Here is an 18356-nt window from a genome sequence, read left to right as displayed (position 1 = left end):
TAAACTGCTAACACTTTCTTGATGCTGTCACTAATTGCTTTCATCAGCATATTTTTTTTTAGCAAGAAACACAATTCTCTGATTTGATACAACTTGATTCATCAGATAGTTTTACAGACAGCAAGTGATTAATCAGAATGATATGATGACCTTGATGCATATAAATTTTTTTACCAGATTTCTCCAGTCATACCAAAGTTGTGCTTGATTTTTCTGAGATCAGAAGCATAGTTGATTAAAAAAACAACAACCCATAGGCCAGGTTAAAATATGCTAACTATAGTAAGCAGTTAACAAATCTTCATCAGAACTGTTTTGGCTTCATTTTCAGGGCTTCTCTGTTGCACTTTGCGCTCTCTAGATCTAACTGCCTTTGATGTTAACAGTGACTGACATTGTTATAACCAATTCTTATGCTATCTCCACATTCAATAAATTGGGTTCTTTTATCCTAGTAGATCTGATCCGCGATTTAGCCAAATTGCCACCCACTTGTTTTGCCTTGCTTTCATTGTTGCTTAAGACAGATCCAAAGTGATTACTTGGTGTTTAATTCCATTTTGTGTTTAATACCATTTTGTGCTTTGGTCCATGGGGTCATGAAGAGTCGGACACGACTAAACGACTAAACAACAACAACCATTTTGTTATCCACTGTCTCTAATTTCCCACTATCTTGCCTAAGCGGATACGTTTTACTTTGGCCTCCTGGTGGTTTAAAAGCTTTCCATCATTTATTTTTCTTGGTGCCACTGGTTTTTTTTTTTTTTTACTTTCTACAGTAGACCTTTGGATCAATCACTGTAAATGATTTGTATTTACTGCTGGTGTTCCTCTCTTCCTTTTAGAGACAATTCAAGACATAACCTAGTGTACTTAAGCCTATTAATATCAATGATGTATTTAAATCTCTCTTAGATTGTGGCCCTTTAGTAGATCTACAGTTTTGCCTCACATTCTGCTGCTCTGAGTTCTTAAAATTTAGAGAAGCATTTAGTTCCTAAGCAGATCACTAATTTGAGCTGCACAGACTCAAAAGGGATAAATAGGGTGATGTATTGCAGATGTTCTGCATTTAATCATAGTTAGTTGGGTAATATTTTCTGTACCAAAGTTGGCACTAAACATGGCTAGCTTTGATTCACAAGGTTTTAGGGTAGCATGGCCAATTTGGCTGCAGTTGATGCCACAACAATGGTGTTGAATGGAGCATGAGAGGCAGGGGGTACTGAATTTTAGCATCACACAGGGCGCTGCTGAAATTTGAGAGCCCAAATTCTGCCACTGACAAGTCCCTTCCAACCTAAGTCAAAGGCAAGTAAAGCAAATGGCCTTAGTAGGTGTGCTGGGCCCGGGAGTAACCCATGAAACGCAGTCGAGGACTGGTCCAGAATCCTAAGGTTCCGCTGGGAGATAGTCCAACAGGGCCAAGGCAGGACACGAGGCAGGAAACCAGGCAAGGACAGGTACAGGATCTCATGCAGGATCTATCATACAGCAAGGTTGCTCCCGCAACCTGGGGTGGGGTCCGACAGCCTTTTATCTTTGTCAGGGTAGCGGCTGGTCCTGATCCCCCGGCGACTTACTTCCCTGTTTCGCCCGAAGACGAGCACTCCTCCTGCAAGTACTCAGGTCTCTCCTTCTCTCAGACCTTAGCGTCTGCAGCTCGGGAGACATTGGTGGGTTACTAGACCCAGGGGCCGCCTCAGCCTCCTCTGACCAAACCAGTAGAGGAGCAGCTGTAAATGATGGCCCCTCTGAAGGCAATGAGGTAATCCCCGCATCTGGAGTCAGGGCAGGCTCAGGCCCCTGACTCGGCCCAGCTGGTGTTTGTTGCAGGCGAACCTGTGCAGACTGGGACTCTTCAGGATCAGGCCCCAGACTTGGTTCAGATGATGCCTGAGGCAAAGGATCTGGTGCAGACTGAGTCTCCTCTGGTTCTGAGTCCGAGCCCGAGTCCCAGGCCATCACAGTAGGAGAGAGAAGAGGGTGCTTCATTCTGCCTCTTCAAAGCAGTAAGCTACAGCCTTCAAAGTCTGTATTTAAAGCATCTCTCTCATCATAAGCAACTTCCACAAATACCCTCCATGGACGTTAATGGAGCCCTGAACTCCACGGTGAACTCAGGCACTCCGTAATCCTGAGAAATGGGCATGGGTGTCCATCATGAAGTTCAGTTCCTTGTTCTAACACAGGGGTCAGCAAACTTTTTCAGCAGGGGGCTGGTCCACTGTCCCTCAGACCTTGTGGGGGGCCGGACTATATTTTGAAAAAAATAATAATGAATTCCTATGCCCCACAAATAACCCAGAGATGCAGTTTAAATAAAAGCACACATTCTACTCATGTAAAAACACCAGGCAAGCCCCACAAATAACCCAGAGATGCATTTTAAATAAAAGGGCACACGCTTTGTAAAACACGCTGTAAAAACACGCTGTAAAAACACGCTGATTCCCAGACCATCCGTGGGCCGGATTTAGAAGGCGATTGGGCTGGATCCAGCCCCCAGGCCTTAGTTTGCCTACCCATGTTTTAAGACATGAGGTTAGAAGTGGATCCATCAGCTGCAGTTTGAGCTAACCAGGGTTAGCATTAACAGTGGTGCAGACATAATAATGCATCTTAGCTCTGAAAAGGGATTGGAGGAGATATTTATGCATGAAAGGGGAGGGGAGAAGAAGGGGAAGGGCCTATCCAATGATTACGATGTCAAAAATATCACATCTGTAATCCTCCTTACTTAAAAAAAAACTGTTAGAGAGCCACGTTATGAAAAAATAATGAATAATGAGTAATGAGCCAAAGTTAAGCACCTTTTAGTCCTATTTGATCTAACTGGAAGTGATTGACAAATTTGCTTAACTCTGCCGTTGAAATCAATGAGACTGAAAAGTATATATCTTTGATATGGTTCATTGTATTATGTGCACCTGACTGTTTTGCTCTTTTCGGCTATATTTCAAGATGACCAAAACTGTTTCTTCAGCACAGACCTAACTAGAGCGTGAAACATATTTCAGTAGCTTAAGGAGCCACCAGCCATCAAAAGCTATTAACTGGAACCCTGTTGTCAACCATTAAGAATACAGAAATCCAGTGGGCAAGTGTGTCATTTGGAATAGCAAAGGCTTAAAATTGAATAGGAAGAGAGGGAGAGAACTTCAGATAGAATGCAAGTTCTTGGGTTTTTTTGGTTTTTTTTTTTTGCATAAGAAGTACAAATAAATAGTATTTCTCCACAAGTTATAGCTCTGGCTAAAGGGCCTGCTATATTAAATGGCAGATAAAGTTTTCTGATACGGCTTTAAACTTTCCCATCTCTGAAACTGATCTCATTTATTAACCCTACAATAAAATGTCTTCCAAAGTCAATTAACTTCTCCTGTTAGACCAGCCTACTATCTAGTATGACAGACGTTAAAGAGAATTACGGATTCTGAAATAAACTCTCTGATTTAGAACTAAGACACTAAATATTTGGCTCTACATCCTAAAATCCGGTTAATAAAAGCACCAGGTTTATGATGATAGTCCTTTAATGGAAGGATCCCTTTCCGTTCTTTCCTCTTGGAAATTGTTCCACTTTGCCAAGCCATTGGGAAAGCTTCAAGAGGGACTGGTGGGTGGAAGACTCCAAATGGGGATTATGATATGAACCAGAAATTGCCAGTCCTTGAATTATTTGACGACATGCCAGAGAACTGTGGCTTAATCTGCTTCATCATGACAATTGGTTTGAGTGGTTTTTAATGAAAATATATTTCGAAATAGCTCATCTTTCAGGCAAATCATTTCAAGGCTGATATCGGAGTCACTTCCTTTGCTGGAAATCTCATTGTCATTAGCACAACAGATACTTAAAGCTTGAGCTGGGATTTAATTCTGCAACGGGAGAGTTCTAGGATGATGTGACACTCATCTTATGTATTTTTTATTGTAACATTTAATTGCACATTAAATATGTATCAAATTTGACAAAGACAAAGTGAACCTCAGAGAATAAACAACTCAACTTAATTCTGTTGCTTTGCAAAAGAAATGAGCCCAGCACATTCCTTTCCTTGCCTCTTGGCGAGCAAACAAAGCAGGGGTGAGAACTTTGGCCCTGCTCCTTCAATCACTGCTGTTGTCACCTTCCAATTTGTGAAAGGTTACTGTGTGAAGCTGGGAGCCATTTGTAGTCGTGTCTTGGCCTCCATGATTTTCCAGGGTTCCAAAACAGCTTTGCAAGCCTGTTGTGGTATTGCTAACATGTGTGTGAACGTCAAAAAGCGCTATGTAAATTATGAGTATTATTTTACTATCAAGTATATGCATAATAGGGGGCCACGGGTGGCGCTGGGGGTTAAACCACAGAGCCTAGGACTTGCCGATCAGAAGGTTGGCGGTTCGAATCCCCATGACGGGGTGAGCTCCCGTTGCTCAGTCCCTCCTCCTGCCAACCTAGCAGTTCGAAAGCACAAAGTGCAAGTAGATAAATAGGGTCCACTCCAGTGGGAAGGTAAACGGCGTTTCTATGCACTGCTCTGGTTCACCAGAAGCGGCTTAGTCCTGCTGACCACATGACCCGGAAGCTGTACGCCAGCTCCCTCAGCCAATAAAGTGAGATGAGCGCCACAACCCCAGAGTCGGTCACGACTGGACCTAATGGTTAGGGGTCCATTTACCCTTTACCTGTTGAAATTAGCAGGCCCCAGAAGCACTTGATATTGGCTCCATTGTGCCCAGTAATAAATACACACACACACACACGCACACACACACACACACACACACACACACAAATATTGTGGTAGGATTGCTGCTATTTGTAGTAAAGTATATAGTGAGACAAGTCTGCTTTTGCCAGTCATTTATATTATATTGTTCATGAAATGACCCAGTTCTGCTAAAAGTGATACATGAATGAGAAACATTTATGAGTCAAGGGTCCAAGAGTGTCTCGAGTCATTATGATTTTCCGTGTTTTCTGTGGAAATCAAAGACCTCGCTTCTCTCTTTTGAAGCAGCTGCTGTTGGTTTATGGAGCAGTCAATATACTTGGAGATTTTTCTTTCTTTTTTACTGTAAACATTGATTGCTGTACAAAGGAATTATAGACATTGTGGAAAGCCTCCCATAACCTAAGAACTACTCGGCTGTCACTGTGCCACAAGGTCTGGGATGTTAAGTTTCTTTGATAACAATTTAAGGTGACTTTCAATATTGAAAGAGATCCCGCAACTTCTCAGAGAAACTTGGAAATCATTCTATAGAATGTTTTGCATGTCCTTTCCAAAACATGTGCCCACTTGTTAATTTGTGGGAACAATCTAAATTCATGAGGAGGAATCCTAGTGTTACTGCCAGGGTTCCTAGCTGGCCACTGCATTGAAAACCGGATGATAGATAGGATGGGCTCTTGATCTACGGTAATCCAGTTCTTGTGTGAGGGGAATTGTCTGAGCTCACTTGTACAAAGGACTTCCTTTCCCTCTCTTTCCCTTGTGTGTCCCTGGGGTGGGGTGGGGTAGACCCAGAACAGATCTGACTACCCACCCTTTCTTTCTCTTTTGATTACCCTTTGGAAGGTGCATTCTTACCCTTCTTATTGTTGTTGAATTTATTCTTTCACTGCACGCACAGTTATAAAAGAAAATGTTATGAAAATCATGTACCGATGGTATGTAACACCTGTGAAGTTAGCAAAAATGTATAAGTAACAAATGTTGGAAATGTAAAGAAAAAGAAGGTACCTTTTTCATATGTGGTGGGAATGTAAGAAGGTAAAATGCTTTTGGGAAATGATTTATAATGAATTGAAGAAAATGTTGAAATATACATTTGTTAAGAAACCAGAAGCATTTTTACTAGGCATTACAGGTAATGAGATAAATAGGAAAGAAAAGAAGTTATTTTTATATGCAGTGACATCAGAATATTGATGGCCAAGAAATGGAAACAGGAGGAATTACCTACGATAGAAGAATGGAGAACTAAAATGATGGATTATGCAGAACTGGACAGAATGACAGAAAGGATCCGGAATCGACGAGATCAAAGATTTACAGAAGATTGGGAAAAGTTTATCCAATATATGCAAAAACTGAGTGATAATAAAATTACGTTTGTGAGCTTTAAGGAAGCTCTGTGAGGGGAAAGGGTTAAAAGGGCAGAAATGTGTAAAAAGTAACAATAGGAAGGAATGGCAGACAAATTGAGGGAAGTCAAAAAAGAGAAGTAAAATGTAATTAAGATGTATGGAATGTATAAATTTGTTTTTGTATTTGAAATCTAATAAAAATATAATATAAAAAAGATGTTGAATTTATTCAGTTATATTCTGTAAGTGTAAAAAGAAAAGAAAAGAAAGCCAGCATTCTGAAATACGGCATTGAATCCAGACTTAGTATTGCTTAAAGTAGACCCAAGTGACTCTAAGCATGACTAAGTCTGGCTCCAACCCATAATTTTAAAAAGTTTTTCTTTTTAAGGCAGGCAGCGAACAGATAAACCAGGGCCGCCTTAATCATAGGTGCTAGGGGTGCAGGGCACCCGGGCGCCAGGTTTTCAGGGGCACCAGGCCGAGATTCTGGGGCCTGAGAGTTGAAGTCTGGGGAAGAGTCTGCCCATCGGTTGGAGCGCCACAGCGGGCTATTCTGCTGTGGGCAGCTCTGCACCACAAGTTCAGAGGCCAGCGAGCCAGCGAGGTGCTGAGGCGGGCGGCCGGCTCCACCCTCCTGCGCGCCTGGGATTGGCGTAGGGCCATGGAAAGGCCCGTCCAGCGCATGCTGCTTACACCACGAGGCGCCCAGCTTCGCTCAGTCAGTGATGCTGATGTCTCGGGTTGGTTTGTTGCGCTGGGCTCCTTATGTTTCCTGTTTTCTTTTCCTGAGCAGAGATAAGCGTGGCGTCAGCTCCCTAAAAAAAAGGTTGACATATGCTTAAGACGGCCCTGAGATAAACATTCATGTACCACTTTAAAAAACGATGCAATTTGGTAACAAACTTTTCTTATCCCAGCTGATGGCTGAGATGCTTGTGTTTTCTTAAGTATGTCTGTTGCTGTAGTTCAGAAAAGGAGCTCCATTAACTTGGTTTCCTTTCACTCTGCTTATTAGGGACCATTTATATTTTCTGCCACATTGGCAGACTCCCGTGTACTTTATAGCCAGAGATTGGCAGACGGCACTTTTGGCTCTATTCGCTTTTAACTTCATTGCATTTAGGGAGGTCCTTCATTTGTTTCGATCTGCTGGACTTCATCTCTTCCTGGATGCTTTCCACCTGGAATCTGATTTTGTTCACCTCTTGTTTAATTATTTGTCGGTTTAATTTGGCACTCAGATTAGCCACAGCAGATTCTGCAAGTTTCTGCAGTCCCTTGGCACCCACCTGGTAGGTGACAGAGAGGATGGATGACTGACCAAAGTTAATTCACGCGTGTGTGTGTATCAGGCATTCAGATTAGGAAGGAAGGTTCACACCATCGCCCTGCTCTTTCTCTCTCTGAGATTTAAATTAAAGATAAATTTAAAGATTTAAATTAAATCTTTGTCCATACTTTAGTTCTTATAACTGTTGTGCTGCTGTTTTTCTGAAAAAAGGCTCACTGTTTGGGAGGGTGAGGAGGGGCCTGTTTCCTGCCCCCACCTCTATTGCCATTCTCATATTGGGAGCTGAACATCTGCAGCAGGGAGTTTTTTCTCCCCGTGGGGGTTCCTTATGCAATTCTGATATTCCAGGGTTTTAAATTATGAAGGGATCTTGCACAAATAGAACAAAGTGTGTAACCCTCAAGATCAGGGCTGGATTTAGGTTTGATGAGGCCCTGAGCTACTGGAGGTAATGGGGCCCTTTTTTGTCCAGCTGTCCTTTGTCAACAACAAATTGTCGCTGTTTTTGTGTTGAATATATGCTATATAGTAATTTATGGACCTAATAGGAAGCCTGTCCTTGCACTTTCAGGAGAATGGGAATGGGGACATGATGGACAATAAATTGTCCATGATTGGGTACCCAATCCTGGGGAGGATTATTTGCGCTCTCAGGTGAATTCACAAAGAATCTCCCTTCAGACCTTCTCACCCAATGTGGAAAGACTGGGGGGTAAATTCAGCATATGTGATAGGGGCACACAGATTCAGACAGTAATGCCTAATGATATCAGTGCAATCCTATGCCTGTTTCTCTGAATGGAAGTCCCACTGTGTTCAGTAGGTTTTACTTCCAGGTAAATGTGCAAAGGGACGCAGGTGGCACTGTGGGTGAAACCACAGAGCCTAGGATTTGCCGATCAGAAGGTTGGCGGTTCGAATCCCTGTGACGGGGTGAGCTCCTGTTGCTCGGTCCCTGCTCCTGCCAATGTAGCAGTTCGAAAGCACGTCAAAGTGCAAGTAGATAAATAGGTACCACTCCGGCGGGAAGGAACACGCCATTTCCGTGCGCTGCTCTGGTTCACCAGAAGCGGCTTAGTCCTGCTGGCCACATGACCCGGAAGCTGTACGCCGGCTCCCTCGGCCAGTAAAGTGAGATGAGCACCGCAACCCAGGAGTTGTCCACAACTGGACCTAACAGTCAGGGGTCCCTTTACCCTTCACCTTTTAAGTGTGCAAAATTTCCTGCTTTTCATGTTGAGTGATTCCCTTCACATTCCGTTTTATGGAGAGAGAGAGAAATGTGTCAATGGGGTATCACAGTGAAGTCTGACAGTGTAAGTCTGTAACACAGAGGCTGAATAAAGCAAATTTAATGAACCTGGGAACTGTTAACCCACAGAAGGTGATGAACAACAAAGAGTCATGATATCTGAGACCTTGCTTTTGACTTATGTCTACATAGATAGTGTTGCCATGACGACTGTGGCTTTTCTTCCGGGGGGGGGGGGGAGGAAAGCCAGGGGAACTCCACATTTCTCATGAGTGTGTGGAAACAATAGGACAACACACTATATTCTGCAATAGTCTTAAAAACTTCACCCTTTTGAATTACGTCCCAGTATGTGTTTCTTAAAATGACATAGCTAAATAAAATTAAAATGGAGACAAAATGTTTAGTTATTTCTCCTTTGTTCCTGAGTCGTAGAGAAAACGTATCTAGGCCGTTGTTCATCCTGAAGGACTTCAGGACTGTGAGCACATAAAGATGTCATCCATCACCCACACCCGTGACACGATCTTCACCTTTGTATTGCTTTTGTGTGTGCAGCTTGGCAATGCAATTTATGGGACCTGGCAGACATGGATACAGAAACAGTTGCGTGAAGGATAGGTAAAGGTACCCCTGCCCGTAAGGGCCAGTCGTGTCCGACTCTAGGGTTGTGTGCCCATCTCGCTTAAGAGGCTGGGGGCCAGCGCTGTCCGAAGACACTTCCGGGTCACGTGGCCAGCGTGACGAAGCTGCTCCGGCGAACCGGCACCAGAGCAGCACATGGAACGCCGTTTACCTTCCCGCTATAAAGCGGTCCCTATTTATCTACTTGCACTTAAGGGTGCTTTCGAACTGTTAGGTGGGCAGGAGCTTGGACCGAACGACGGGAGCTCACCCCGCCGCGGGGATTCGAACCGCCGATCATATGATCGGCAAGTCCTAGGCGCTGAGGTTTTACCCACAGCGCCACCTGCATCCCTGTTGCGTGAAGGATACTCCATGCTAATAATGGGAAGTGTGCTCCACACAATTACCAGGAAGTGGGGGCCACTGCTATTGTCACTGCCATCAAGCACATCACTGACCCCACCACTAGATGTCCATGCAGTGACCACTGACACACATGCATAAACTCCGTCAGATTAGATATCCATGTCAATGCATGGACATCAAGGGGGTGGAGACTACAGTGTGCTCAACACTGGGCGAGCAATATGACCTCACTTCCTGGTATTCACATGCAGGGGCACTGAAGGTTTCTGGAAGTGTAGAATCTAAGGTATATTGTCAAACTACCTGCTTATTTAAGAGCAGTTTCCAGGGTTCTTATTATTGACAGGGTTTTTTGCTTACAATGGCACATAGATCTTGAATATACGGTCATACCTTGGAAGTCAAATGGAATCCATTCCGGAAGTCCATTCGACTTCCAAAATGTTCGAAAACCAAAGTGCGGCTTCTGATTGGCTACAGGAAGCCCCGGAAGCCCCGTCGGACATTCGGCTTCCAAATATAGTTCAAAAACCGGAACAGTCACTTCCGGGTTTGTGACGTTCAAGAGCCAAAACATTTGAGAACTAAGCCGTTCAACTTCCAAGGTGCGACTGTAATTGGAACTGATTTTACATATAATTTTGCTGGACTTCTGTCATGGTTGTTGTTGTTGTTGTTTTGTCGTGTCCGACTCTTCGTGACCCCATGGACCAGAGCACGCCTATATTTATTAATAAGCCACTTTTGTAGGCAACATATGTAAGCCAATAATATAAATGTTTTTTGTGCCCTTTTCTAAATGGAGAAATTAGTTTTGGAAACAACAAAAAGTTTTAAAGGACTTTTTAAAGGACTTCACTGAACACCTTGAAGGTAGCTTTTCCAACAGAAAAGACTGGCCTTTTGTGTTTATTGGTTTGTGTTTATTACTGCCCAGTGGCAGAGAGATTGAAGCTGCAATCCTATCAACACTTACCTGAGAATGAAGCCCACTAAACCTAGTGTGACTTACTTCCAAGTAAACATCACAGAAGTGCCCCGTAAATGTGCTAAATTGGGCTTAAAACTGCTTAACTTTGGCTGAAGTGTGTGCCCCAAATTTTGAGACTTCATTATCTAGAGATCAAGGTTTGGCAGTATAAAAAAACTATGCCTACAGCTTGTTTAAAAGCAAAATACAGTGGTACCTCGGGTTACAGACACTTCAGGTTACAGACGCTTCAGGTTACAGACTCCGCTAACCCAGAAATAGTACCTCGGGTTAAGAACTTTGCTTCAGGATGAGAACAAAAATTGCACTGCAGCAGCAGGATGCCCCATTAGCTAAAGTGGCACCTCAGGTTAAGAACAGTTTCAGGTTAAGAACGGACCTCCAGAATGAATTAAGTTCTTAACCCGAGGTACCACTGTATAAGATTCCAGCTTCATCAGCCCATCTATCTGTGGTCCAGTTGAAAAGTAGGACACTGTATACATTGTATTTTACAGTGTCTCCTGTATGAGTAATTTGGGCATCAAAATTTTGGAGAAATATTTCTTCGTATAGGTGATGATTAGTTAGCGGTGTGGGGAGTGCAACTTGCCAGCTGATAATATATTATGCATAGGATGTCATTATTCGACATTAATGAAAGAAAATGACTTCAAAAATTTAGAAGCTGAGATAGTATTTGCCTGCAGGAGTGATCAGTTGTTTTGAAATATCATTTGTCTGGAATTGCATGGGTATAATTGTTATTTTGGTTTTTATAATCGTGCAATGGCTTATGTGCTATGTACAGCGAAGACAAGATCCGGCATCATGCGCTAACAGATGCATCAGGACTTCATCTTCCCTTCCTTTACCCTGCAGCCCCCATGCCCCCAATCTTCCAGAGATGACTTTTTGGGGGGTGTACTAGAGCCTTTTTACTGTCCTTACGCTTCTCTAATTTGTATTCATGTCCAGAGCCCTCTTGAGTATGCAATGCAATTCATGTTCCCTTTTGAACATTGCATTTAATCCAACCAAGATATGTTGTTTAATTTGCACTACTTGAAATCAATAAGAGAGGTATTCTACTGGAGCACTTGAACTTTTTGGGTGCCAGGCAAAGGAGTTCAGCAATAGCTTTTGAATTCTGTTCAGATGCTACAAGTTGCTTTTCAACAGCTGATCTAGTTCAGGTCACCGAAAGGTCTTTCCATTGTTAGTGAGCCAAATGCTTAGAAAGAAATTCCAGCTGGTTTTTTATTCTCATACTTCATGAGCCAATTCTCTCCACCATTGCCCACCAAGATGATTCTCTTCGGTATCTCTATCATATGCAATAGTTCAAATAAAGGAGTTCCATTATAAACACCATTGCACATAAAAGCTCTTAGCAGCTATATTAGATTCATTTCTTCCCATTTAAGCTATTTGAATGTGGCAGGCTCCTGGCTTTCTTTCCCTCTCTAGATCATCAGTGCAAATGAGAAGAGAGTTCATTCATTCCAAAATTCCATATCCCAATGGATCCATAAATGTCTAAGACAGCAATTCCGTACATGCCGATCTGGGAATAAGTCTCATTGAACTCAATGAGACTTACTTCTAAGTAGACATGCATAGGATTGCCCTGTAAAATGCATAAACTTTAAAATGACCAGATGCAAGGAAGGATAGAATTCCCATATAATTGAGAAAGATTTTGGCAAAATGGCCAGATGTAAAGAAGTATCAAATTCCAATATATTTAACAGTTAAGGGATTTGGGCAGCTGAAAAATGTGATGCAGGATTGGAAAGAAATGTACACACTGGAATACTTTATTTTGTGCACAGCTAATATTGTGGACTGCCCATACATGTGGTGTTCTGCTTTCATTTCTTAAAAATAATTTGGTGGTTGTGTAAATATCTACGTAAACAGAACAACCGAAATGATGTACAAGTACCACGAAATCACTGATTTTCACCTATACATCTCATTTTCATCTTCTGGGAAAACAGAAGATTCAGGAGTATCTCCAAAAGTTACAAATGTAGATTATAAAGAATATATAGAAGTAAATGTCCCTTCTCTTGGCTGAGCATGTTTCCTACTTGCAAGGAGTTGTATTATGAGTGTTCAAGCATACACTCACACTCACTTTAGTTTGGTAAAAAGGTAAAGGGACCCCTGACCATTAGGTCCAGTCGTGACCGACTCTGGGGTTGCGGCACTCATCTCACTTTACTGGCTGAGGGAGCCGGCGTACAGCTTCCAGGTCATGTGGCCAGCATGACTAAGCCGCTTCTGGCGAACCAGAGCAGCGCACGGAAATGGCATGTTCCTTCCCACCGGAGCGGTACCTATTTATCTACTTGCACTTTGATGTGCTTTTGAACTGCTAGGTGGTCAGGAGCAGGGACCAAGCAACGGGAGCTCACCCCGTCGCAGGGATTTGAAGCGCCAACCTTTTGATCGGCAAGCCCTAGGCTCTGTGGTTTAACCCACAGCGCCACCCGCGTCCCATACTTTAGTTTGGAGTGCCACACAAAATTATTTACATGCATATGTGAACTAGGCCTTGACCCTTGCTGATGGAGGAGACAACCTGACTTCTCATTCTTTCTCCTGTGTGCATGCCCATCAGCACATCTTTCATGCTTGGTGTTGCTTGCAGTTTCACTTCTAGGAGAAGCCATGCAAAGACACCTTAAATTATAATGTTGGAGGGAAGTGGAACTCAGGCATGCGCCTTTAGCGGTCTCTGTGTTACACTTTTTAATAGTATGGACCAGCCTGTGACAACTGAGTGGAGTTCACATTTCATGGAGGAAGGAGAAGATACTGTTCTAAGTCCAAAAGGAGCCATAAGTAGTGTGTGACCCTTGTGCATGAAACACACTGAAATGTGTGTGTTTTGATACACATGTATCAAAAGCAGGGGTGGAGGAAGGGGGGTGCGGTGGGTGTGGTCCACCCTGGGTGTCACCACCACAAAATGCGGGTGGCACTCACCATGGGGCCTGCAGTGCGCCCAAGCAACGCATCTCTCCTGGGAGTGACGCGGTGGCTTGAGTGCCCACAGGCTCCACTCTGCCCCAAACGGTCTGCCTGCTGCCTCCCCTCCCCCCAGCTGTAGGGCGGCTGAGTGGGAGGAGGCAGGCAGACTCTGGCGGCCCTGCGGGGCGCCCTGTCCCAGGCGATACACGCAGTGCCGCGTCTGCACATGCACGGGTCGCGATTCAGCGTTTCTGTGCATGCACAAAGCACAATTTAGTGCTTCTGCGCATGTGTGACTACCGAAACCCGGAAGTAACCTGTTCCGATACTTCTGGGTTTCGGCAGTCCGCAACCCGAAAAAACGCAACATGAAGCAGCAGTAACCCGAGGTATGACTGTACAAAAATCAAGACATCATAGAAGGGTTGTGAAGCTGAATGTCACGAAATTGATGTATGTGTATAATAATGTACACATCTAATCCAAATATATTGAGAACTTTTTTTGCTTTTAAACTGTGTTTTTATTTCTATCATGCATTTTGTTTATTGTACATCGCTTTGGAAACATTTAGCTGGGAAGTGGTTTATAAATTAATCAATAAATAAGTTAATAAAAGCACAATGTAAATAGCAGAAATAGGTAACAATGTCACCATCCAATAACTACCGTATTTTTCGCTCCATAGGGCACACCGGACCATAGGGCGCACCTAGTTTTGGGAGGAGGAAAACAAGAAAAAATTATTCTGAATCCCAGAAGCCAGAACAGCAAGAGGGATCTGGCTTCTGGGATACCGTGTGGCTCTTCTGGCTTCTGGGGTAACCACGCCAAACCTCTTCAGGGCAGCGGGATGAAGGAACAGAAGGATCTCCTCTGGCTTCCAGGACAGTCGTGTTGCTGAAGGGGCGCTGCGCAGTTCTCTCTCTCTGCGCAGTGCCTCTCCTTCACAGGAGAGGCGCTGCGCAGAGAGGGAGAAGGCACAGCGCCCTTCAGCGAAGCTGGAGAAGGAACAGAAGGAGACCCCCTTGTTCCTCCTCCGGCTTCGCATGACAGGCGCGTCGCTGATAGCCACCTTAAGCCTTTGGAGCGCAGCAGGAACTCGCACTGTGCTCCAAAGGCTCCAGGTGGCTATCCCTGAAGCCTGGAGAAGGAGAGGGGTCGGTGTGCACCGACCCCTCTCGCTATCCAGGCTTCAGCGAAAGCAACGCGAAGCCTCCGGAGCCCGGAGGCAGAGCTCCCTCTGCGCTTTGGAGGCTTCGCGTTGCTATCGCTGAAGCCAAGGAGCCTGCATTCGCTCTATAGGACGCACACACATTTCCCCTTCATTTTTGGAGGGGAAAAAGTGTATCCTATAGAGCAAAAAATGTGGTAAATTATAATATACATTAGCAATGGCAGCAACAACTGGCAAGAAGAATACTATTAGGACTACCACCCACAACAACAATCAATGCTACTAAATAACAGGAACAGCAAAAATTCCCTTTGCAGCCCCACATGTGCTTTGATGATGTGGGATAGCTCAGTTGGCACAGCATGAGACTCTTAATCTCAGGGTTGTGGCTTTGAGCCCAACTCTGTCATTCTGTCCCACTCAGGATGACTCCAGAACATTGAGAGGCTTTTTAGGAGGCTGTAGCAGGAGGCAGCAGCAAAACCTCCTTCCATTTACAGATCTCATGTTCAAGGCCAATTTTTAAAACTGTCTTTCCTTGAAAAGGAAATTGCCTAGTATCTCTGTGCAAATATACACAAGAATCTTAGGGAAACTGTCGCCTGTTTTATGTGGTACCAACTTCCATGTTAAGTGGAGTGGTAATTGCAATGGGAGGTAGGGGCAGACATGAACTGCACACATTGTTTATAGTATTTTTTCCTGGACAAATCAGGTTGTCATGGCAGACATGTTCCAAAAGGAAAATGCTTATACCTCATGGTTTTCTTTTCTTTTCTTTCTCCTGTGATGGACAGACGGTCAGGGCTGGAGGCTTGTATTTTCTCTTCCCATGCAGTAAGTCAAGTCCCTTTCGACTCCTAACATCCAGCTGTTCCAGCTGTTCTTCTATAGAAATAACCATAGCCATTTGATGTTGTCCTGTGTTCAGGCCTACTTCAGTTTTGGTTCCTGAAAAGACTATTTCTCTGCTGAACAAAGTGGTTTCTACACTTCTCACTCCTAATTTGTAAGCTTCAATCTTCACATGTTCTCCAGCTTGGTCCATTCTTGGTTCCCTCTTCTCCAGTTGCATGTGGACTCCATTGGTGTCAAAGCACATTTTTGGGGAGGGGGTTCAGTTCTGAGGTCTCAGAAAGTGCCCTCCATGTTCCAACACAAATATGAGTGAGCTGGCTGTGGGAAAGGGTACTACAGTTGATCTCAGGTGAAGAACGAAAATGATGTATCTCTGGAGACCTTCAGCCTTTTCAAGAGGCTGTGAGGCATTGAGAGATTTATTTTAAGGCTTTTGTATACAGTGGTACCTCAGGTTACATACGCTTCAGGTTACATATGCTTCAGGTTACAGACTCCGCTAACCCAGAAATTGTGCTTCAGGTTAAGAACTTTGCTTCAGGATGAGAACAGAAATCGTGCTCCGGCGGCATGGCGGCAGCAGGAGGCCGCATTAGCTAAAGTGGTGCTTCAGGTTAAGAACAGTTTCAGGTTAAGAACAGTCCTCCGGAACGAATTAAGTACTTAACCCGAGGTACCACTGTACTGTTTTCCAGGTATACAGCCTCCCAAAGTGGTTTACAAAATAATTTTGTAGGGGAAGTGAGAATAATAATAAAAAATACACACTTTAATAAACATTAAGTAATGTAAATAAGAAAGCAGGAAACTAAACAACCTGAAAATCCCAGGTGAATAAAACAAAGCCTTGAACAGGTGACGAAAATGTTCCACTTCTTCTCCATGTTTGCTGTCTTAACTGCCCTCCAACAGTCTCAAATTTCAGCAGTGTCCTGTGCAATGCCAAAATTTGCCCCCTCAACCTCTTGCTATCCATTCTATATAATAGTTGTGGTGTCTCCTGCAGCACCCAGAGGTGGAGAAAGGTGGGAGCGGTGGGTGCGGTTCACCCCGGGTGCCATCCCTGAGGGGGGTGACATCGCCGTGCCGCCCCGACGCTTTTCACGGGCATCACCCACCCAGGATGCCAAGGGCGGCACCCCTGGGACATGCGTGGTGGGCAGCGCACCCCCTGGGATGCTTGCCCCGTCCCCCTGGGATGTGTGCCCCACCCCCTGGGATGCTCGCCCTGTCCCCTGACATGCCGGCTCCACCCCCAAGGGCGGCTAGCCCCACCCCTGGGTGCACGCCACTCCAGGTGCCATAGCAGCTAGCTCCGTCTCTGGCAGCACCTGCAAGGCTCTGCACCCGGTGTGACTGAAAGGGCTGCGCTCCCCTAAATCTGCCTCTGCCTCTGACTCCCTCAATATTTTAGTTCCCTTGAGTGGCACTGCCGCCAATGGCAGCTCCGGGCCCTAAAGAAGCCAGACTATCCTCCACTAGGGCCAGGGCTTTTTCAGTGACAGCTCCAACCTGGTGGAATGCTCTGTCCCACGAGACTAGGGCCCTGCAGGACTTGATCTCCTTCCGCAGGGCCTGTAAGGCAGAGCTATTCCGCCTGGCCTTTCATTTGAATTAGCCTGATCCTCTATTCCCTTTTCCTTTTCTATGAAGAAACCCTTCCCTGGTCTCCTTGCTGGCCCTAGTAGGACCAACTTGACCAGTTAGTCCTGGTGATCATTTGATGTTTACTGATTGGGGCTCTCCCCTCCAAAAATGACGCCTGAATTTTAGAATTTTATTGATGCTGCATTATGTTGTATTTTCTGCATTTTTTCTGCTGTTTTAAAAACAGCATTTTAATCAGTGTTTTACAGTGGTGCCCCGCAAGACGAATGCCTCGCAAAACGAAAAACGCGCAAGACGAAAGGGTTTTTCGGTTTTTGCGTCGCTTCGCTAGACGAATTTCCCTATGGGCTTCCTTTGCAAGACGAAACGTCTTGCGAGTTCTAGCGAGTTTTTTTCCTTTTTCTTAAAGCCGCTAAGCCATTAATAGCCACTAAACCGCTAAGCCATTAATAGCCTCTAAGCCGTTAATAGCCGCTAAGCCGCTAATAGCCGTGCTTCGCAAGACAAAAAAACCGCAAGACGAAGAGACTCGCGGAATGGATTAATTTCGTCTTGCGAGGCGCCACTGTATATTTAATCCGTGTTTTATATTTGATGTTAGCCACCCTGAGCCTAGTTTTTAAACCGGTAAGGGCGGGGTATAAATAATTGTTTTAAATTATTTTTTAAAATAATAATTTTTAAAATTATTATTATTAGTGGCAGCTGTGAGGGGAGGGAGCATCCCATTGCCTCTCCATGATTTCTCTGTGGCCGCTGCTGCTGGATTCCTCCCTTGGGCAGCTCATAGCAGCTGCTGGACACCAGGTGAGGAGGAGGAGAGGCGGCTGCTGCTCAGGCCCAGCCTCTTGTGATGTACTAGCTCTGAGGTGCAAGCAGAGGACAGAGCAGGAAGAAAGAGGAAGCAGAGTGGAGCATAAGGAGTCTTGATTTAAAAATAAAAAATGCTTCGTGCATCCAGCAGGAAAAAAACGCTATAAATACCGTATTTTTCGCTCTATAAGACGAACCAGACCACAAGACACACCTAGTTTTTAGAGGAGGAAAACAAGAAAAAGTATATTCTGAATCTCAGAAGCCAGAACAGGAAAGGGATCGCTGCACAGTGAAAGCAGCAAACCCTCTTGCTATTCTGGC

At 44.4% G+C, this 18356-nt stretch overlaps 1 long non-coding RNA gene across 1 annotated transcript; it reads left to right on the top strand.

Moving 5' to 3' along the window:
- Positions 1 to 2444: 2444 nt before the first annotated feature.
- LOC309368655 lies at positions 2445 to 3193 on the top strand. The gene is made up of 2 exons (XR_014167840.1): positions 2445 to 3107; positions 3161 to 3193. It is a non-coding gene; the product is annotated as an uncharacterized lncRNA (long non-coding RNA).
- Positions 3194 to 18356: the final 15163 nt, after the last annotated feature.

Source organism: Podarcis melisellensis (assembly GCF_964234715.1).
Source record: "Podarcis melisellensis genome assembly, chromosome: 4".
NCBI lineage: Eukaryota > Metazoa > Chordata > Lepidosauria > Squamata > Lacertidae > Podarcis > Podarcis melisellensis.
This window is presented reverse-complemented; position numbering and strand designations above follow the sequence as displayed.